The following is an 18,893-nucleotide window of genomic DNA, read 5'->3' as shown; positions in this document are numbered from 1 at the left end:
CCTGCCATGTATCAGCTTCCCAGGAACGAAACAAGTGTAAATATTTTTCAGTTTGATCGTTTGTGAATCACTCATGATGAAAAAGCAGTCCATTTCTGCCAGATGAAGGGTAATATGGTGTGGAACTTTCAAACAGTATTGGTATTTATATTGTGACTAAAAAGTAATGAAAATAATTTCCTCTGGTCACACAAAATTTCTCATGATTCAACCAGTGTCATTGAAAGTTGGAGGAAGGACACAGCTCTTGGAAACTATTTAAGTAAAAAAATGTGATAATGCTTGTGCTCCGTGGTCAATATTTTCCTCAAAAGAGCTGGTGTCGGGAAAGCCGTGTGCAAACACTCTTACATTGAGGTTCATAGGGTAGACCCGAGCTGTGGAGAAATGGGTGGTACCATCACAGCTCCACTGCCACATCTGACATGTGCCCTCAATTCATGAGCCTCTGGGCAGTATCTTAAACACCAAGATATTCTCATCACCAGCACACTTCCTCTGTTTGACCAAAGTGGAACTTTCTAAGACCACGCCCTGTCTCTATGTGCCTTTGAATTGCTTTATTGCCACTGTATATCAATGAAGTGCATGGATGCCAGAGCCAAACCACCTGAGTTCAGACCTCAGCTTTGCCACTTACTCACTCAAGAGTTTGGGCAAGTTCCTTTATCATTCCGGGCCAATAGCTTTCTCTGTACAATGCAGATATAGTACCTACACATAGGGTTGTGAGGATTGAATGACTTAACATCTGTGAACGGCTTAGGATGGGGCCTAGCAGAGTGAAATTTATTTTCCTATGTTGGAGATTAGGAGAACATTTTTCTTCATTACCCTCTACGAACAAACAGCATGGTTTACCCCCTCCCCCCCAGCAGGTGAGTTACAGAAGGCTTGTGCGGAACCCACTAGCAAGGAGTCTTACAACGTACTTGGAAATTAGCCATCCTGTTCTCCTTGTGGTGAGCCCCTTGGGAATTTGGTCCCTTGCCTGTTCCTCAAGGAGACAAAGAAAAGGGTAGTAAGCACTACCGCTATTCGTGGAGCTTTGTGGCTTGTGGGAAGGAGGGTTTTGGGGGAAGAACATGGGTCTTTGAGGTAGAACACATGTTCTTTTTCTGGTTCTGCCCTGGGTGAGTCACTCTATTTCTGCCTGAACAGGAACTGTCTGCCCTGATGGATCTATGGAAAGGGTTGTTGTAAAGGGACTGAACACTGACATTACAAGATGATAGGAAAACCTAACGACCTTGGGTAAAGCATTAGTATCAAGACAATGGTCATTGCTAGGTACATTTCCAAATGAATGTAATTTTCTTTCTGTTATATGATGCAGCAGATGGGAATTTTCCTTAAAAAGATGCCCACATTTAGAAAGCTTGGATCAGCTGTGGACCAAATGGCCAAAAAGATGGTGACTAAGCTTCACACCTTGCTTACCTGCAGCTTCTTCTGTCTTTCTTTGTTTCCATAAACTGCCTCAGGGACCAGTGCCCCATCCTGCTTCCCCTCCCAACTGATGAAAACACCTCACCGTGGAGCCCTACCTTGGCTGCTGTCTGCTCCTATTTGGGGGATTTTTACCTTTCTTGGGTCAGTTACTTAACCTCTTGAAACTCAGTTGCTCTTCTGCAAAATGGCAGAGCCTTTATTGGCTTCAGAGAGAAATGACAATGGACGTAAGTATCTAGCATAGTGCTTAGCATTTTTAGACCCTTCTCTCTGCTTCTTAGTCACCCTGTCTCCTTTACCTCCTATTTTAAGGATTTGCAGTCTCTCCTTTATCTTGGAAATTCGGGCTATGATGCAATGGGTCAGTAAACTCTTTCATGATAAATAGTAACACTTCAATAGTAATTTCTCTAGCAACTACAACCTTCTCTGAAAAGAAGGCCTGTATTAATGATGGACCTTTTGGGCATTGTGGTAAACTAGTGAGGGATGGCTCTGTTGGGCAAAGCGATGGCACCTTAATCATTACCTGCAATCTTCATTTTGCCTCTGGGCACTGTTCTTGGATTTCCCCTAGAAAGGAAAGAGGAAATGTGTCTGCTGAAAGCAGCTTTGTCATTAACCCACAAGCTTGGCAGCTGGCCCTCTATTGTTAAGGCTGCCATTGTCTCTGCACATTTTCTTTTTCCAGCCTGGGATAGGGTGAAGGGGAAATTTGAGTTCATCTAGTTCGCTAGGCTGTCTGGCTAATGGCACCGTGAGCAACAGGAGTGTGGAAACCGGGGTGGAGTCCTCTGTGCCAGGATTGTGGAAGCAAGGCAGAGCAAGACAGCAGAAGCAACAGATCATTTCCTGTGTACACATCTCACTGCATGCATTGAACTTGGTCTTTAGAGACAAACGTCAGAAATAAGGTACCATTAGAACCAGGACTTTGTGAGCACAATTTAGAGTCCTAATAAAAGTCTGTGACAATCACAGTAAGAAGTATGTCTTAAAGATTTCAGATGAGGCTTATTTTGTTCCCTTTGGTTACCATGGTTTGTTTTGGTTTTATTAGTACTACAAAAAAAGTACATTTATCTTGCTAAACACCAGTGACACGATGGCAGAATACCAATCCTGAAATGTTACGAAAGCATTCTTCCCCCCGTACTTTCAGAGCAGTTTTGCACTAGTCATAAAAGTGGTCACAAGTGTTGTCATTACCAAGATTATTATTTGTTATGTTCTGACCAGTTCAGTTTTGGGATCAAGCGATTTAAATAAGACAGTGAACCTTAGCGGTATTTATAAGATATTGGCATGTCCATTTCATTCACCACAGTATTCTTTAAACAAGCTTTTTCCAAACAGTCATACCATCTTTCGGCCTTAGGAAAAAAAATCAAGAACAGAAAATGACAAGCTTTCACACCAGATAAGATTGTGTAACTCTACCATCCTCATTTGCTGGCTTACAGTATTGACAACTGTCACCCAAGAAGGTAGAGTTGTCATTTTTGACACAGAAATTATACTTTAGTTCCTTCAAAAATGCTCTCTCATTCTTTTACCAACTTTACATTGAGTATTAAAGGCGAAAACGCTTCGTTTTTCTGGGTTTCAAATTTCAACTCGAGATTAGAATTTATGTGAGGATATTGTAAATAACTTAGTAGATACAAATGAAAATTACACAGGTAATAATTCAGCTCCTTTTTCATTTTTGGCAATAGATTTCACAGTTTTATGTTCTTACCACAACTGAACCATTGTATTGGTAGCAGTTAAATGAAATCAGTTATTTTTAAAAAAAAAAAACACCTCTGTACAGGTGTGCTTTAATTTGCATGCCTAATGAAAAAGCAAAGAGTACATGGTTTTAAGGAATTTTTTATGTGTTTTTTCTCTTAAATAGTCATTATTTCTTTGAAAACACTTCTGGTTGCTTAAGGTATTCCATTAGACTTTTCTTTTTATTGCACTCCACCCTGAGTCAAGAGTTTAGGTTTTCAAGTATTTGTCGCTTCTAGTGTTTGTAAGACCTGTCTCTAAAGAAAGTGTCTGTTTGATGGTCTCAGTGGTATTATGTTTGAGTGCAGTAAGGCAATGATAGTGTATCGTGAGCCCTGGTGATATCCTAAGGATTTGAAACCCAAGGTTTTTCTTCATCTGTTTTGCTCAAGGCTATAGTGGTTTAAAATGGTTACACTTTACTTCCACACAAGACATGGTCTGCTCATGTGTTTCTGTAGAAGATCTCATCATTTTAAGTGTCACTGTGATGTTAGCTTGGGTTAGCTAGGGGGTGAAAATTGGGTGCCGTAATAAATCATAAATTTCTAACTGGGCAGGTCATGGTGCGTAGTTATGTTCCAGGCATATAACTTCTTAGTAAAAGGTTTAACTTTTTGCCTTAAGCCCCGTCTGTTTTATTTTTTAAATTAAAAAAATTTTTTTTTTTGTGCATCTAGGTTAACAGAACTTTGAGATTTTTTTTTCAAACCCTTTCTTGCAATTCCCAACTATACTTAAGACCTTTTTTCTAAAGCATGGCTACCTGGGAGAAATGACATAATCTTATTAACCATCCTATGATACAGTCCCCACTGTACTCTCTCCCACCACCATGTAATCTTCTTTCCCTTCCCTTCATAATTCAAGTGCATGAAAGAAACAGCAAAGCTGACTCTCCAGGGCACCTGAGGGCTTGCTCCCAGGTATATGTCTTTAGTTTGGTTCAGATAAACTGTTATAAAAGTTCTCTACTGGTTTGGGTATTTCTTACATTGATAGCTACAACCTTTCTATATTTAGATCTGCTATAAAAATTTTCCAATCTAGAATTTCTTTTAAAATGGAAATTACCACACTATACATTCCTTTTTAGAAACTTTTAACAAGCGGTAATCATAAAGAATGTCGTGGGGTAGGGAGGATATGGATTTATGAGGTGGACCAGTTGTGCATATTGTGACATTTTTATTTAACAGTTAAAACTTGGCAGTTTAAATGAGTGTAGCCCAATGGTTGGGGCAGTTAATGTAGGAAAAAAGAATGGGGGAACGGCATGTCTAATCTCTGGGCTCTTCCCTTCCATTGAAATGCCCAAAGGCTAGACTGAAGATTGATTCCAAACAAGAGAAGCAAGAATAATCATTATTCACCCAGTACTGAGCATTTTCTTTACTCTCTTTCAATGGTACAGTGGGAGGAACCGTAACAAGGTGGACGGGGTAAGTCCACTGGGAAAGAGCCCTGGAGCAGGCACTCTCCTCTGCTGTGCATTTGATGTCAGAAGAACACAGCACCTTCTTTCCTGATCAGGTGCCTCTTGATTTGGCTTATCAGAGCTCTTCCTGGTTCCTATTACCCAAGGCAGCCAAGAGACACCATTGTTTTCCAGTCACTAAAATAGAAATGTGTATTTGTGAGTTGGAGGAAGAGAAAGATATGGTAGTGCCATATTTATATAATCTACAACCAATCTTATGCAATCTCCCCAGTTGTTTTGTGTGGAGCTTTGATAATGACCACTGTTATTATCCAACAGTTTTATAGTAGTGAGACTAACAAATGTTGGGAACCAGGGGCCCAAATGGCAATGATACAACTTTGGTGCCTGGCTCTCAGTACTACAGAAGACTTGGATGATGTCCTGTGTATCTCTAAGTCATTGCTAAGCCCTGTTTTCTCATTTCTGAGGCTTTACATGTGTCCTAAACCTGGGATTTCCTCTTCTGCTTATCTCAATGTCTAGTTGCTCATCTTCCATGAAGGATTTCCAGGCTGCTTTAAGTCATGGCGGTTCCCTTCTCTCTGAGCTCAGAGGCAGTACCTTCTCCACTCATCAGTCATTCATCAACTGCTACTTATACTTTTATGTGTCTTTTTTTTGTGGTTATTTAACCATCATTTTCATTAGCTTCTGAAGTAGGAATGTGTTATCTTCTCAACCAAGACCCGGGGTGCAGGGCAGCATGTCTTAGAACATTTGGCATCATCTACATCAATTAATCAGGCTTCATGCTCATGGCAGGGGTTGTTATCAAACTTGCATTGGTTAATTGCTTAAGTGGATAATTGATTTATATAAGACAATTATGTGCAGACATTAAGTAGGTCTTGATATCCCTTTATAGCTCATTTGCTCTGTACATTGCTAGAAACAGAGTAAGTTGGTACCTAAGTTACTGGCAAATATATGGTGACTGACTTCCTGACCCATCGGGCCCACAGAGCTGTACACTCTCGCTCCTCAATCTCTCTGTTTAATAAGCTATATGTCATGCCCTGTAGTTGGTACTTCACACATAAAGCAGTTCGCTGCTCTGCTGAAGTCCTGTTATATACAGGCCCATGCTTCAGTATTAGTTTTCCAGCTCCTGCTCATGTTTATCACTGGTTAGCCACAGTGTCTGTGTTAACATCTTTCCTTGGCTGCGTCATTATTTTGGACATTTGGACGTCAGATTTAGCAACCCAGAATTGTCAAACATGGCCTCTGTGGGAGGGGGGTTCTTATCAATTGTAAATGGAATGATAGTGAGGAGTTACTTTAAATGGTTACTTTATCACAGAGAGGAGATTTTGCTGGTGGTAAGAGAAGAAAATATTCCCTTCTCTGTCCTTATTCTCTACCTACACACACAGACACACACACTCACTCACACACATCCTTGGAAGCAGAAAGTAATTGAGTTTTATTTTCAGTGAAGTGCAATTAGATTTTCCTTTATTCACTTTTAATACTCTATTATTAGCCTTTACTGATAAAATAAAGAAACAAATTGCACCTGTTGAGGTAATTCCCAATTCAAATACGATTTCTTTATGTTGTGTTTTGATCAGACAGTTTGTGGTAAAGGAGTTTACACATTAACTAAGGGCAGAAGAATGTCTCAGCTCCTTCTGTTGGGTGTGCCAACTCTTTCAGCTGTTCAAGGGACAGGATGTAAGGAGGACTTGTTTAGAAATGACAGCATGGGGTGAATTCTGGCATCAAGTGTCACAGAGTCTATTCTTAGTTGTCCTTTTGGATTGCTAATTTAGAGTGAGTGGTTTTCCCTCTGTTCCTCATCGAGGCTAATGCAGAAGAGGTCTATGACAATAGTTTGTTAACCAGTATTTGGATTTTCACATTATCTGTTTCTGACATTCTCAAGTTAGCACTGTCTTAAGGTTTAAGACATCTGAGCCACTTCTAAAGGCTGAATGGAGTAATTTTAGCTATAAAGAAAATCTGGCTTCTTGTGTCTTCCTCATTCCTTTTATTACTCTGGGTTAAAACAGTTGTTTGCAAATGTGTATGCATTAAGACTCACTTGGGAGCTTGTAAACATAGTGGTGTTTGGCTTATAAGAGAGCAAATCTCAAGGGGGAGATCCCAAGAGAATGCATCTTCTAAGAGTTTCCCAAGAAACCACAAAGGACACTAGCGATTAAGGACCTATGGTTGCACCATTAACCAGGTCAAAAACAGTTCATTTAAAACTTGCTCATGACTGCTTGATTCTTTTCAGATAGATTTAATAAATAAAAATATAGAATGTTTAGTTAAATTTGAATCTCTGATAAAACAATGACTATTTTGTTGCATACCTGTGTCCCATGCACTCAATCTTATTTTCTGTCACCTGGCAACCTTTCATGCTGTAGAAAGACAGGACAGTCTCTGTTCTTTCACAGTGTTAATCCCAAGGGGTCAAAATGGATGTTGGTGGAAGCTTTGATTTTGCCCTTGGACCGTATCTTGATCTTTATGAGGACCATTATATCAGAAAGAAATAGAAGATGATGCTTTATTCTTTTAATCTTTCATTTGTTTTCTCCTTTTTATGCTGCATTTTGCCAGGACTGCATTCACTTTAAAAAAAAATAAATGGAAGGGTTTTTGGGGGTTTTTTTTTAGAGTGCAAAGGAATTTAGTCACATGGTTCCTAGTAAGCTATAACTTCATATGGAAATTCGTTTCACTGTTACTTGTGTGAATACACATCCACCTTCTAGATTGCACAGCTCTATTTTGATGGGAAGCTTTATGAGGAATCTGAGAGCTCCCTATTGACCAACTTGTTGACTTCCCAAATAATTATTCTTCCAAGTGGAATATTTATCACTGGCATTGAATTGCATCTCTTTGGTCTCCTTTGGAAAACATTTACCCAGGGCATACCAGGTAAGGTAAGAAAAGAGGCGTTGGCCCTTGTTCCGGAGCCGACCAGGTCAGCCTTGACAACACTGAGGTGCGTTTCCACCGAAGCTAATCTCTGGGCACCTACCTCTTGTGGTTATCATAAACTGACTCAGCAGAAAAGGCCTATGGCCATTAGATAAGCAAATATTTTTTCTTTGGCTCTTATCAGTTAGTTATACATGGGATTTTCTATGAACTGAATAGGCACACTTGTCCTGTGAATATGGTAGATACTAGCACAGAGCCTGTCATAGCTGACAGTGATTGCCAAGTTCAGCTAACTGGATCCAACCTTGTCATCTATCTGACGGTTGTTTGTTTCCAACCTTTGTCCCAAGGTTGGACATCTTGGGACATCTTTCACCATCTCTCTGACATCTTGAAACCTGAACCCAGATCATTCCACACAATCCTTCTGTCCGAAACAGGCCCTATGTTACATTGCAGGTAAATACTGAATACGTATGTGTGATATGTCTCAGTACCTCGGAGTGTGGGTCGGTGGAATGAGAGTCTGCCTCTCTGAGGCTGATGTCAGTTTGATTTATTTTTATTGAAAGATTTTTTCAAACTTAAAGAAATACTTAACAATACCCTTCTCTTTTCTCCAAACACTGTTTTAGAATGGATTAAGGATTTTGCAGCTCAAGAAAGTAGTATCCCCAGTCTGATTCATCTTTTTGCCAAGTACGTGCTAAGTTAGAACTGCAGAAACGAAATAGCCTCCCAAAGGTGATCTCCTGCCAAGGGTGGCTAAATGGAATAATGAGAGATGAGCAGTTTGAATCCCTGAGGTTTGACAACAAGTATTGGAAACCCTGCCCTAGACTGGACTTCTTCCCATAGGGCCAGTGGCTAATGATGAACAACTTGAGGCAACAATTTTAAGCTTCTCCCTGGGAACTGCGGAGAGTAAGTGTATCCAGGAGGGAAGACAGAATGGGGCCCGCCTTCCCCCGCCCCACCCAGCCATGTCCTGGCCATAGTTCCGCTACTAAACGCTTCCCTTCTGAGTGTCCAATTGTTCATCTGCAAAGAAGTGATAATACGATAATACTGCCTACTTGGCAGGTCTATTCCAGAAGATTAAAGCAAGTAATCTTTAATTTAATTGTGTTGAGCACACAATGTCTGGGAGGAACATGGCTTTTAAGGAGTTCAGTAAACCGTAATTTTCTCTTGCCTGTAAAACTCCATTTGAGAGGGCATATTCCACAATTGGAACGGATGCTTATTGCACTAACTCTTTCAGAGATTATTCATGGGCATGTTAATTTATACTGTGCATGTCCTCTGCTCAACATTCTACCCTGGAGTTGACTAGTGATCAATCTTGAGATGAAATGATATTGCTTTATTCTAAAACGATGCTATATGTGTTTATTTATTTAATTTTTATATTTTTTATTGCCAGAGACAAAGAATAACATTTTCTTTTAAAAGAAACATTTATTACATTTATTTAAATTTTTTTTACTGAATTCTAATTGGTCTGACATATCAGGTGTGCATCATAGTGATTTGATATTTATCTACATTATGAAATAAATGATCAGTATAATAAGTATGGTCACCATCTGTCACCACACAAAGTCACTGCAATATTATTGGCTATATTTTTTATGCTGTACATTACATCCCCATGACTTATTTATTTTGTAACTGGAAGTTGGTTATGCTAAGTTTTAAATTCTGATCAAATCCTCCATTACCCAGCTTTCTTTCTGATTCATTGTTATCGAATTACCTGTACTCTTCCCTCCATAGGATGCACTTTTTTCCCCAAAAAAAGTGGAGGGGAAAAAGCCTGTGCATCTTATGGAGTGAAACATATGGTATTTTATTAAATATTTTAGCAAACCATTTGGTTCAGAATTTTTTTTTTCTTATTTTCCTCCTTAAAACCCTAGGTGTGTCTTACGGTCAGGTGCGTCTTATGGAGTGAAAAATATGATATATGTGTTTTCTTACTTTTCCTTTCATTACTAGAGTTATGGATTTTCGTCACCGTGGGCATCTTCTCCTACCTCACAGTATTTTTCTGTTTCACTTTATTTGGGCATAGTGGCAGAGCTTTATAATTTGTCTAAAACTATTTTCTGTTTCCAAATCCAGAATGACTTACCACTATAAACATGCTAAAACATTATCACTGTTTAGTGTTTGGTACTGGCAAACTGGGAACTTTATATAGTTATTAAGAGCTTTCAACACTTTCTTTTCTTCCTTTGAAAAAATAATCAACATATTCCTTGCCTCGGGCATTCTTTCAAAGAAAGCCGAAGACTGTGTTTTCCAATATCTGAAAATCTAATTCCTAAAGTAATGGCAGTACAAACTGGCGGTAACTTTTGTGGGTAGGTTAACAAGCCACTTGTCCTTCTGTTTTCAGAGTTATTTCAGATGTGCAGCTCTCCATATTAAAACTAATTGCTTGCTTTATATTGGAAATAGTCTCTTGCATTGAGAAAGGTCATGACAAACGTATCGTAGAGGAGTTCCAGATGTACCCTGAAGAGGACTGACACCCTGAGCTCAGAGGGGAGCAGAAATTTTGATGGTAGACCCAAATTCTTGAAATGAAATTTACCCAGTATGCACAGTGCTTTGTATTTCTGTTCAGAAAGTGAAAAGCCAGCTCTGGCCATGTGTGCTCCTGATCTTATATATTGTTACTCCTCTAAATATAGCTCGGGACATTTGTCGGTGAACCGTGATGCTCTTGTTAAAAATAAAATGGTAATTCAAATCTCAAAATAAATAAGGAGCAAGCGATTTGCAACACTTTTCCATTTGCATTTTTTATTTTGGGTTGGTGAATCTGAGGTCCCTGGAATTCCAAATGTGAGTGACCCTATTTAAATAATTATTCAAAGGCTATCTTATCATGTTAATGCCTGCTTTTGCTGTTGGAGTAGAATGCTACAAAGCTGAATCGATTTCTTAAAAATGTATTTTTATATTTTGTCAATATGTATATAAAAGTGGAGGAGAGGAAGCAAAATGATTCATTTTAAGTGATATCTGCATCCATTTTCTCCCACAGTGCTGTTAACAGAACTCCTGTTGACATTAAGGAGAGTTGAGTGCGTGCATGAAGAGGAGAATTCTAGTCACAAGCCCACTGCCACTGCCTTTTAAAGGAGATGTGTGGATTTTCATTAATTTCTTGCAGCCTCACTCCACTTGGATATTCTGCTTTCCGGGCGGTCTACCCTCTTTTGGTCAGTTTATTAACCTCCGACGACCATGCATGCCCTGACTTCATTATGTGTGTTCTACTTCCCCTGTTGTCAATAGGACTTAAGTGGGAAAGTCAAGGACAGACGGGCTTTTATTCAGCAAGTAGCTATCACTGCCCTTAGAGAATGTGTCAAACTCTGAGTTGAGGAACAGAGAGACAGATATTTTAAATGTCACGTGTGGTACTGCCTTAATTTGCTGTCACCTATGCACAAAGGGACACCAAGTTTGTTGTTTAAAAAAAAATGCATTGGGACCTGTTTTTCCTTCTCCAGCTCGTAGTTCTTCTTGTAAAACTATTCAGAAAACTGCTAAGCATTCCACTGCATCAGCTTTGGGACTTGTGGCAGCACAAAAATCACGGGCACACTGTGTTAACCTGACAGTGTAAAAAGCATATTGCAAACATTATTACCAGATGAGGATGTCTTTACAAGTCTATAATCATTTTGAATAATAATGGCAGCAGTAAAAATGATAACCGATGGATGATAAACCAAGACTGGATGGCTAGGTGGCTGTCTCTTAGAAGTTACCTTGCAAATCAGGCAGAGTGGAGGGAAGGGTGCATTGGCCAGACTTCCAGGAAGAGCCTCCAGATCGTCCCCCAACCCCCACATACAGGCAAAGGAAATAGATACTGCAGCAGTGTGGGGTGAATGGGGTTGGGAAAGTAAACTATTTTAAAGACTTTTTTGGTTATCTGATGTATTTCCTTTGTGCGGTTCAATTCAGGAGCGGTTTTTTTTTGTTGTTTGTTTTTTAAATAACAATAGTATTGCCTGACCTGTGTGGCATAGTGGGATAAAACCTCGACCTGAGGTTGCTAGTTCAAAACCCTGGGCTTGCCTGAGCAAGGCACATATGGGAGTTGATGCTTTCGGCTCCTCCCTCTCCTCTCTCTCTCTCTCTCTCTCTCTCTCTCTCTCTCTCTCTTTTCTCTGAAAAAAAAATGAATAAATAAAATCTTTTTAAAAAAACAGTAAGAATACTATTGCTTCAAATGACAAAAGCACAATCACAGACAGCTCTTTTGCAGGGTGAAATACTGCTGCTGTCTTCTCATGGTGAAAGGGGGAAATTGGGTCTCATTGACTTCTAGATCAGTGGTCCCCAACCTTTTATGGGCCATGGACCAGTTTAGTCTCAGAAAATATTTTCACGGACGGCCTTTAGGGTGGGACGGATAAATGTAGCACGTGACTGAGACAAGTGTCAAGAGTGAGTCTTAGAAGGATGTAACAGAGGGAATCTGGTCATTTTTTAAAAATAATACATCGTTCAGACTTAAATATAAATAAACGGAAATAATGTAAATTATTTATTCTTTCTCTGTGGACCGGTACCAAATGGGCCACGGACCAGTATCGGTACGCGGCCCAGGGGTTGGGGACCACTGTTCTAGATGACTGTCTTTGCGCTTCCAACCCAGACTGGCACTCAAACAACCTGGACCCATGTTGCAAATCTGAGAAATTTCCGGGCAGCAGAAACACATCCCTCCTTGTTGAAACCGTATGCCTTCTGATCTTTCCTGTAGCCCTGATAGAAATCAGCTTTTGGAAAACACTGAACTTCTTTTACTGAGATGACTGGCTTCAGCAGTGACTCTCTAGTCCTCTTCCACCCTCCCCCAAGCATAAGGTCCCCCTTCCAGCTGGTGCTGATGGCCCTCCTGCTCCTGTCTCCCTGGGCTGTCTTTGAAGTCAGGGAGAGCTGTTCAGTGGTTGGTGGGAGGGAAGAGCTGGGGGGCGGGGACGGGGCAGTGGAGATTCATGCTGCTTGGTGGGATTAGAGGTTTCCCTTCCTCCTTAAAAAGAAAATGTATGTTCACTTTTATTTTGAATTGTATGCCTTCTCTCGGCTACAGTAAGGCAGTCAGAATTGGGCTGGTTTTAAAGAATACCTCCAGAGCCAGTCTATGTATGCAGAGTGGATGATGACAGGCAGCTGCCAAAGTCATGAGTGCCACGATTTGGAAATTGGATGTGGACCCATTCCACTTAAGTGTGGGTGATTTGGGAGGTATCAACAAAATTTATAAATGACTCCTGATGTTTTCTCCTTGCTGGTATCTCAGCCCCAGCTACCTGGAGAAAATTACTTTACCTCCCTTTCTATCTGTAAAACAGAAATAAAGCTCTCAGCTGGTAAGAGTTGTTTGAAGATGAAAGGATGTAACATTCTTAAGCACTTTATACAGTTTCTGCTTCATCTTAACCGCTTAAACATTTGAATGCTTTATCATGATCAGGACTGCATTCATGGTACATCAAATTTTACTGAATATGTAAAGGGGTCTGGAGGTCAAAAATTGACAGGTTCTTCTTTAAAAGCAACACCACTGGAATAATGATGACTATTCTTGTGAACACACATATACCATAGTCCATCTTAGGAAGGGGTGCTTATTCAATGCACAAACCTATTGGCATTTCCTGAAACAAGTAGTTACCTGAAGAGGATGCAGGGGTCCTTGTGTAGGTGTGTCCTTGAATGTTCACCAGTCTGGTTGGGGTTGTCTCAGTTTTGTCACTCAGATTTGCATCTTGTCTTTCTTTCTGTTTTTAGTTGTTTGGATTTCTTCCAAAGTATTTGTGGCTAAAATTCCTCTTGGACTCTGAGCTACTTTTTTTTTTTTTTTAACATGAGCTTTGAATGGGAATCAATAGAATGTCAAGATGCCAGGCACATTCAGCCTAATAGCAGGTGGGTGTCTGCTGGCCAGTGCTTCAGATTTGCCTGACAGTAGCAGATTTAGGCCAGAATTAATGAGCCAGGGAAGGTGCTGTTGAGGTTGCAGGATAGGATTTTTGTAGCATTTTCAGAAATAATTTTATTTTCGTCTTCAAATGGGATCATGTTTGCTCAAGAAATGAGTTGATAGTTATTCACGCACTTCTTTGTGTGTGCATATGTTTATTATGACACTCAGCCAATTCATTCTTGGAAAATAATATTCATGCACACCGAAAAAATCTGGTTCATTAATTAACCTAACTAGAGTTTAGTAAGTTACCAGTTTATCTCAGCCTGTTCAATATTCAAGGAGAAGGAAACACTCCAATGCTATGTGTGAATCCCTGAAATTTTTGTTTACACTTATTAGGACACATTTTTGTTCCATGAAGGGCTAATTTCAGAAAACAACAGGTCAGCAGAAGAGGGCCATCTGGAGTGGTGGGTAAAGGGAACCGGCTAAAGCAAACGCTAGTGTGTGAATCTTGCCTGTTGCTTGGAGGATGTTTGTCATTGAGGAAACCACCTGCCTTTTGACTTTCTTTATACTCTGGGTCTTTATTTGTATATCAGAGAGTAAAAAAAAAAAAAAGCTTAAATGTGGACACACAAGTAGAGTGTCTGGTGTACATCATAATCATTCCTTAAATAGTGGCTTTGTAGCTCATTAGTGGAGATAAAAGACCATACCGATGGTTCTGGTTTCCTTCATGTTTATAATTTTAGCTGATCTTTTGTTTTTGTTTTGTTTTTTTCCCCCCTTGGTATCTTGCAACAGGCTTTCTCTTATTCCAGCTTTTAATTTTAAGAAACTCAGATCTGGAACCCATGCCATCTAATCACTGACCACAAATGCTCTTTAAATTCCCTCAACCTCCCACAGTGAGATGCTATTAAATGTCCTGATCTAGATTTGGGCAGGGGATGAATGCAATGAAAATGAGGTCTATGCAAATGAGCTTCCCATTTGTTTGGAGCTGGGTCCCAAGGCGGCAGCAGTCTTCCAATATTCCCGGATTCTAGAACAGAGCAAGCAGCACTCTGAATGACAAGCCTGTGGCTTCAGATGGCTTATGACAGAATGCCACTTATCCCCAGAAAAGCCCAGCCTCTATATTTAGTGGTCAGAGAAAGGAAAACAATAGTTTGACGGTACAATTAAATCCTAGTTCAAACAGTGGAGAACATTCTACCACGTCTTCACTTGGAACAAAATGGCGGTCATTCCCGTTCCTTAGGTTCAAAGCCCTAGTCCTCAGGGGCATTCATAATCACAAATACAGTAATGTGAGCATTGGAGATTGATTCTAGGATGAAGTCTTCCATGGTATTCTGGAATGAAGTATTAAATTTTTCTTATTCAATAGTATCATTACATACATTTTATAAAGATTTTTTTTACACTGACAATTATTTTAAATTTTACGGAAATAGAGTTTAAGTGATTTTTTTTTATGTTAGAGACAGAGAGAGGGACAGACAAATAGGAGAAGAGAGAGATGAGAAGCATCAATTCTTTGTTGTGGCACCTTAGTTTTTCATTGATTGCTTTCTCATATGTGCCTTGACCCAGTGGGGGGGCTACAGTAGACCGAGTAACCCCTTGCTCAAGCCAGCGACCTTGGGTTCAAGCTGATGAGTCTTGCTCAAACCAGGTGAGCCTGTGCTCAAGATGGCAACCTCAGGGTTTTGAACCTGGGTTCTCTACATCCCAGTTTGATGCTCTAACCACTCCACCACCTGGTCATGCCTAAGTAATATTTTTGAAAAAAAAATTTTTTTTAATCTGGGAAAAATATATGTTTATTTATGGGAGTTATGAGGATGGTGCTTCAAATTCCCTTTCTACATTTTACTTGAATGAAAAAAGTGTAATATTTCGGGTCATCTTACAGTGCAATTAGGATGTGCAGTAAATGGGTTTCTGTCTTTTCATTTCAACATGGGTCATGGCCTGTGCAGAGATGAAGTCTTTGCTGTGGATGACAGATGTGCCTGCAAAGATGGGTGCAGCTTGGCAATGACTTACACATCTCTTTTTATATGTTATGATATGGCTTTATGACTTTCCTTTCAGGGAGTTCATAGTTTACACTGGCCATATTTTTCTTGGGTGCGTAGCAAATGGGAAGCAGCATTGGTTCAGTCTATTAGTGAAAAAAGCACAGGCTTTAGAGAAAGAACTAATCTTAAATATTTATTTGATGTTATTTTTCTGAATCTAGGTGTTTATGCCTCTAAATTTTACATAAGCTTTCTTTCTGGCATGTTCTCATGAAGTTTATTGAGAGACTATTTATAGGGAACAGTAACCTCTAATAATGGGAGATAATAATAGCTACTATTTCATATCTTGTATAATATACTAGGTTTAAGGTATTCTTAAGTCCTGTTCTTAGGGCCAGTTGAATTGCAGAATAAATGGAGTTTGGCTATCATTCTATTCAGTAGCCAAAAGAAATTATTTTCCCAATAACTCTTAGAGATATTTTTCAACTCCACTTCAGATATTCATTTGTAGTTTCTGTTTGTTTTAAGTAATATAGTAAAGTGGTTAAGTAGTATAGAATAAGGTCAGTCTGGGTTGAAATTCTGATATGTATAATAGCAATAATAGCCCTAGATTATGCAATTGTGGAGATTAGATGAGGTATTTATGCATAAATTAGTCTTGTGAAGAAAGTGCTCAGTATAGTTTAGCTGTTCTTTATTAATAATTTGGGATTAAATCATCAGATTTTGAGAGATACTAAGTAGTAGTTCAAAAAAGGGCATTGTTTTATAGGGTTCTGTGTATGCTAGGTATATTTTAGTTTTTTACTATATATTTCTACAATATTCATAATTTTCCAGAATAAAATTTTTCGTGTTGTTTCATGGCACAGTTTTGGAGAATAAAGCTAAGCTTCTTCCTTGACACCTCTCTCCCTGCCCTTATCTGAAATAGAAAGCCAACTGAAAGAGGAGAACCTAGAGAAAATTCCACGTGAGGAATGAAATTGTCTTTTCAAGGGCTTAGGCTCTAGAAAAGGTGAGCAGAAAATCCTTGAACCATAATCTCTATAATATGCTGAATATTACTGGGAGGGATCAGCCCTGAATGTTAGATTGTCTCTCTCAATAATCCATAGTAAATACTGAAGGCACATTTATTTATGTAGGATAATTAATTTTAATTAATTTTACTTCATTTTTTTTATGCTGGGTCATACTACTTAAAGAATCAGATCAGAGGTAAGGAAAAGGAATGTGTAAAGTTCATCCATTTTGTTAAAGCAGAAACTAAGGGAACACTTTTTTTTATTATTTTCTTTTTACTTAGAAATTAAACCATGGGGTGACATGGTTAATAAGAATACATAAGTTTCAAGTAAACATTTCTATAACATTTGAACTGTTGATCATATTGTGTGCCCATCACCCAAAGTTAAATCGCTGTCTGTCTAAGGAAACCCTTTTAACCCATTTGGAACCCTTGCTGCTGGTAAGCTAGAGTGGACAGATTTCCCCAATAGTAGCAGCCAAGGAGTTAATCCATTGGACAACTGATGGACTCTGTCCCATGAACAGAATTCAAATGTGGGTGACAGCAATGAATGTTAGAAATAGGACACTCTTGTTTTGGTGATCGTTACTCGAAGCCCCAGATATACCCAGAATCAGGCAGTAGGTACCAAGGGGAGAGGATGCAAGCACATCCTTGTCAGAATCGAGTAAAGATCAGGCACCCAGCTCGCTTGACGATAATTCTTACAGGCACTGTGCAGGCAAGAAAATAGAACTAACTTTCTATGACATGAGTGCCATGTGTGTTGATTGTGATGTTCTGGTACCATCGCTACCTCTTGAAAATCAGGGAGAGGGAAGAGAAAACCGACCTTTCTCAAGCTAATCAGAATCTGACGGTGATGATTATATGGATGTTTTAAGAACAGGCGAGTGATTGGAATCAGTCTTTGGATATTGATTGGCCTCTGTGGTGCTCTGGACTGTCTGTATCCCGGCAATAGGATTTATTTATTTATCTCACAGGGAATATGGCTCCCCTTTCTCTCACCTGAGAGCTTTCCAGGACAGGAAGGCTCTGTAATTAAATTGCTTTGTTGTCTTAACTTCTCTTTTAAGCCCTGGCAAACTGGGTCATCTCGGATACATGCCGCACAAAATGTAGGAGTTGATTAATATTTGCTCAGAACTGAGAAATGCCTTTTATGAATGAAATGTGCACATCCGTGGCCATATAGTATTGACTCAGGACATTGCACTTTGTTCCCTGTTTAAGTAATGAGCAGAAGAAACTACATGGGAAAAAAAAAACTGCTGAAAAGTATAAATGAGAACAATGGGGGCCAATGACGGCCGTGAAAGGCCTTTCCTATGCAGTCTTGATTCTGTGCTCGTGTGAAGCCGTAGACCGTGAGTGCCTAGGTTGGGTGACTCGAGATGCTCCGACTTGGAAGTTCTGAGACATTTCTGCAGCTCCTTCTCCTCTGCCTGCCTTTCAGGATGTGACAATATGCCCTCCAGAGCCACGGAAGACAGACACTCTTCCCCAGGCCCCTGTACCCGCTCCTGCTCAGCCAGCAGTCCCGCCAGGCTCAGCAGAGAATCCCTCAGTGTGCGGTGGCTGGTCACCCCTGCAGTGCCCGTGCACACGGGGGCCTAAGTGGTGCTGAAAGTTGCTTTATGAGCCTTGCAGAGTGGGTGTGCATGCGTGCAGCTGCACGTGGCGGGAATACTGGTGGGTTCGGGCAGCTCTGGCCCTACCTTAGCCAGGCCTTCTGTGTGGGAGCTATATGAGGCTTTTGTAACCCTGCTGACTTTTCCTTGCGAATGGGGCAGCATTCCAAAAAGCATGGAAGGGGGCGGGCTGAAGGAGGGGGAGTGTGGGAGAGGCAATAAATAAAGATAGGAGAAGGCTGAGGGAAGGCACAGTAAAGGGATATTCAACTTACAGTCTGAAAATGTGACTGTCATTCTACGTGGCTGCTAACTGGCCGTGTGACCTTGAACCCTGGTTTCCTGACGTGCAAAATGGGGCTCCCAAGAGCTCCCTACGAGGTAGAGATGAAATGAAGGGAGATGACGCTTGTCAAGTCATCTGTCCTCAACAGTTAATAAGTGTCTCCAGTCCTTAAGCCTTTTGAAGCCACCACTCCTCAAGTTTGACTGAACTGCTGATCTGCCTTCCGAGTTGAAAGAGCGAGATAGGGTTTATTTCTCTTACATTGGGTTTATCCCAGATTGTCATGTTTTGGGGCAGTATGTATATCATCCGCGG

At 40.1% G+C, this 18,893-nt stretch overlaps 1 protein-coding gene across 4 annotated transcripts in view; it reads left to right on the top strand.

Annotated features, from left to right (window-relative positions):
- FLRT2 (fibronectin leucine rich transmembrane protein 2) overlaps positions 1 to 18,893 on the top strand; it is a 95,947-nt gene that overhangs the window by 38,895 nt on the left and 38,159 nt on the right. The window contains exon 2 of one of the 4 annotated variants that reach the window (XM_066272439.1): positions 7,969 to 8,077. The exons of 2 other annotated variants lie outside the window; for them this stretch is intronic. The gene's annotated coding sequence lies outside the window, so the exon portion shown is untranslated. Of the gene's footprint in view, positions 1 to 7,968; positions 8,078 to 10,449; positions 10,475 to 18,893 lie in introns of those variants that run through there. One more of the 4 variants, XM_066272440.1, reaches the window with a different exon arrangement.

This window comes from Saccopteryx bilineata, chromosome 4 (genome assembly GCF_036850765.1).
Source record: "Saccopteryx bilineata isolate mSacBil1 chromosome 4, mSacBil1_pri_phased_curated, whole genome shotgun sequence".
Lineage (NCBI taxonomy): Eukaryota > Metazoa > Chordata > Mammalia > Chiroptera > Emballonuridae > Saccopteryx > Saccopteryx bilineata.
Note: the sequence above shows the minus strand (reverse complement) of the source record. Positions and strands in the feature narration are given on the sequence as shown.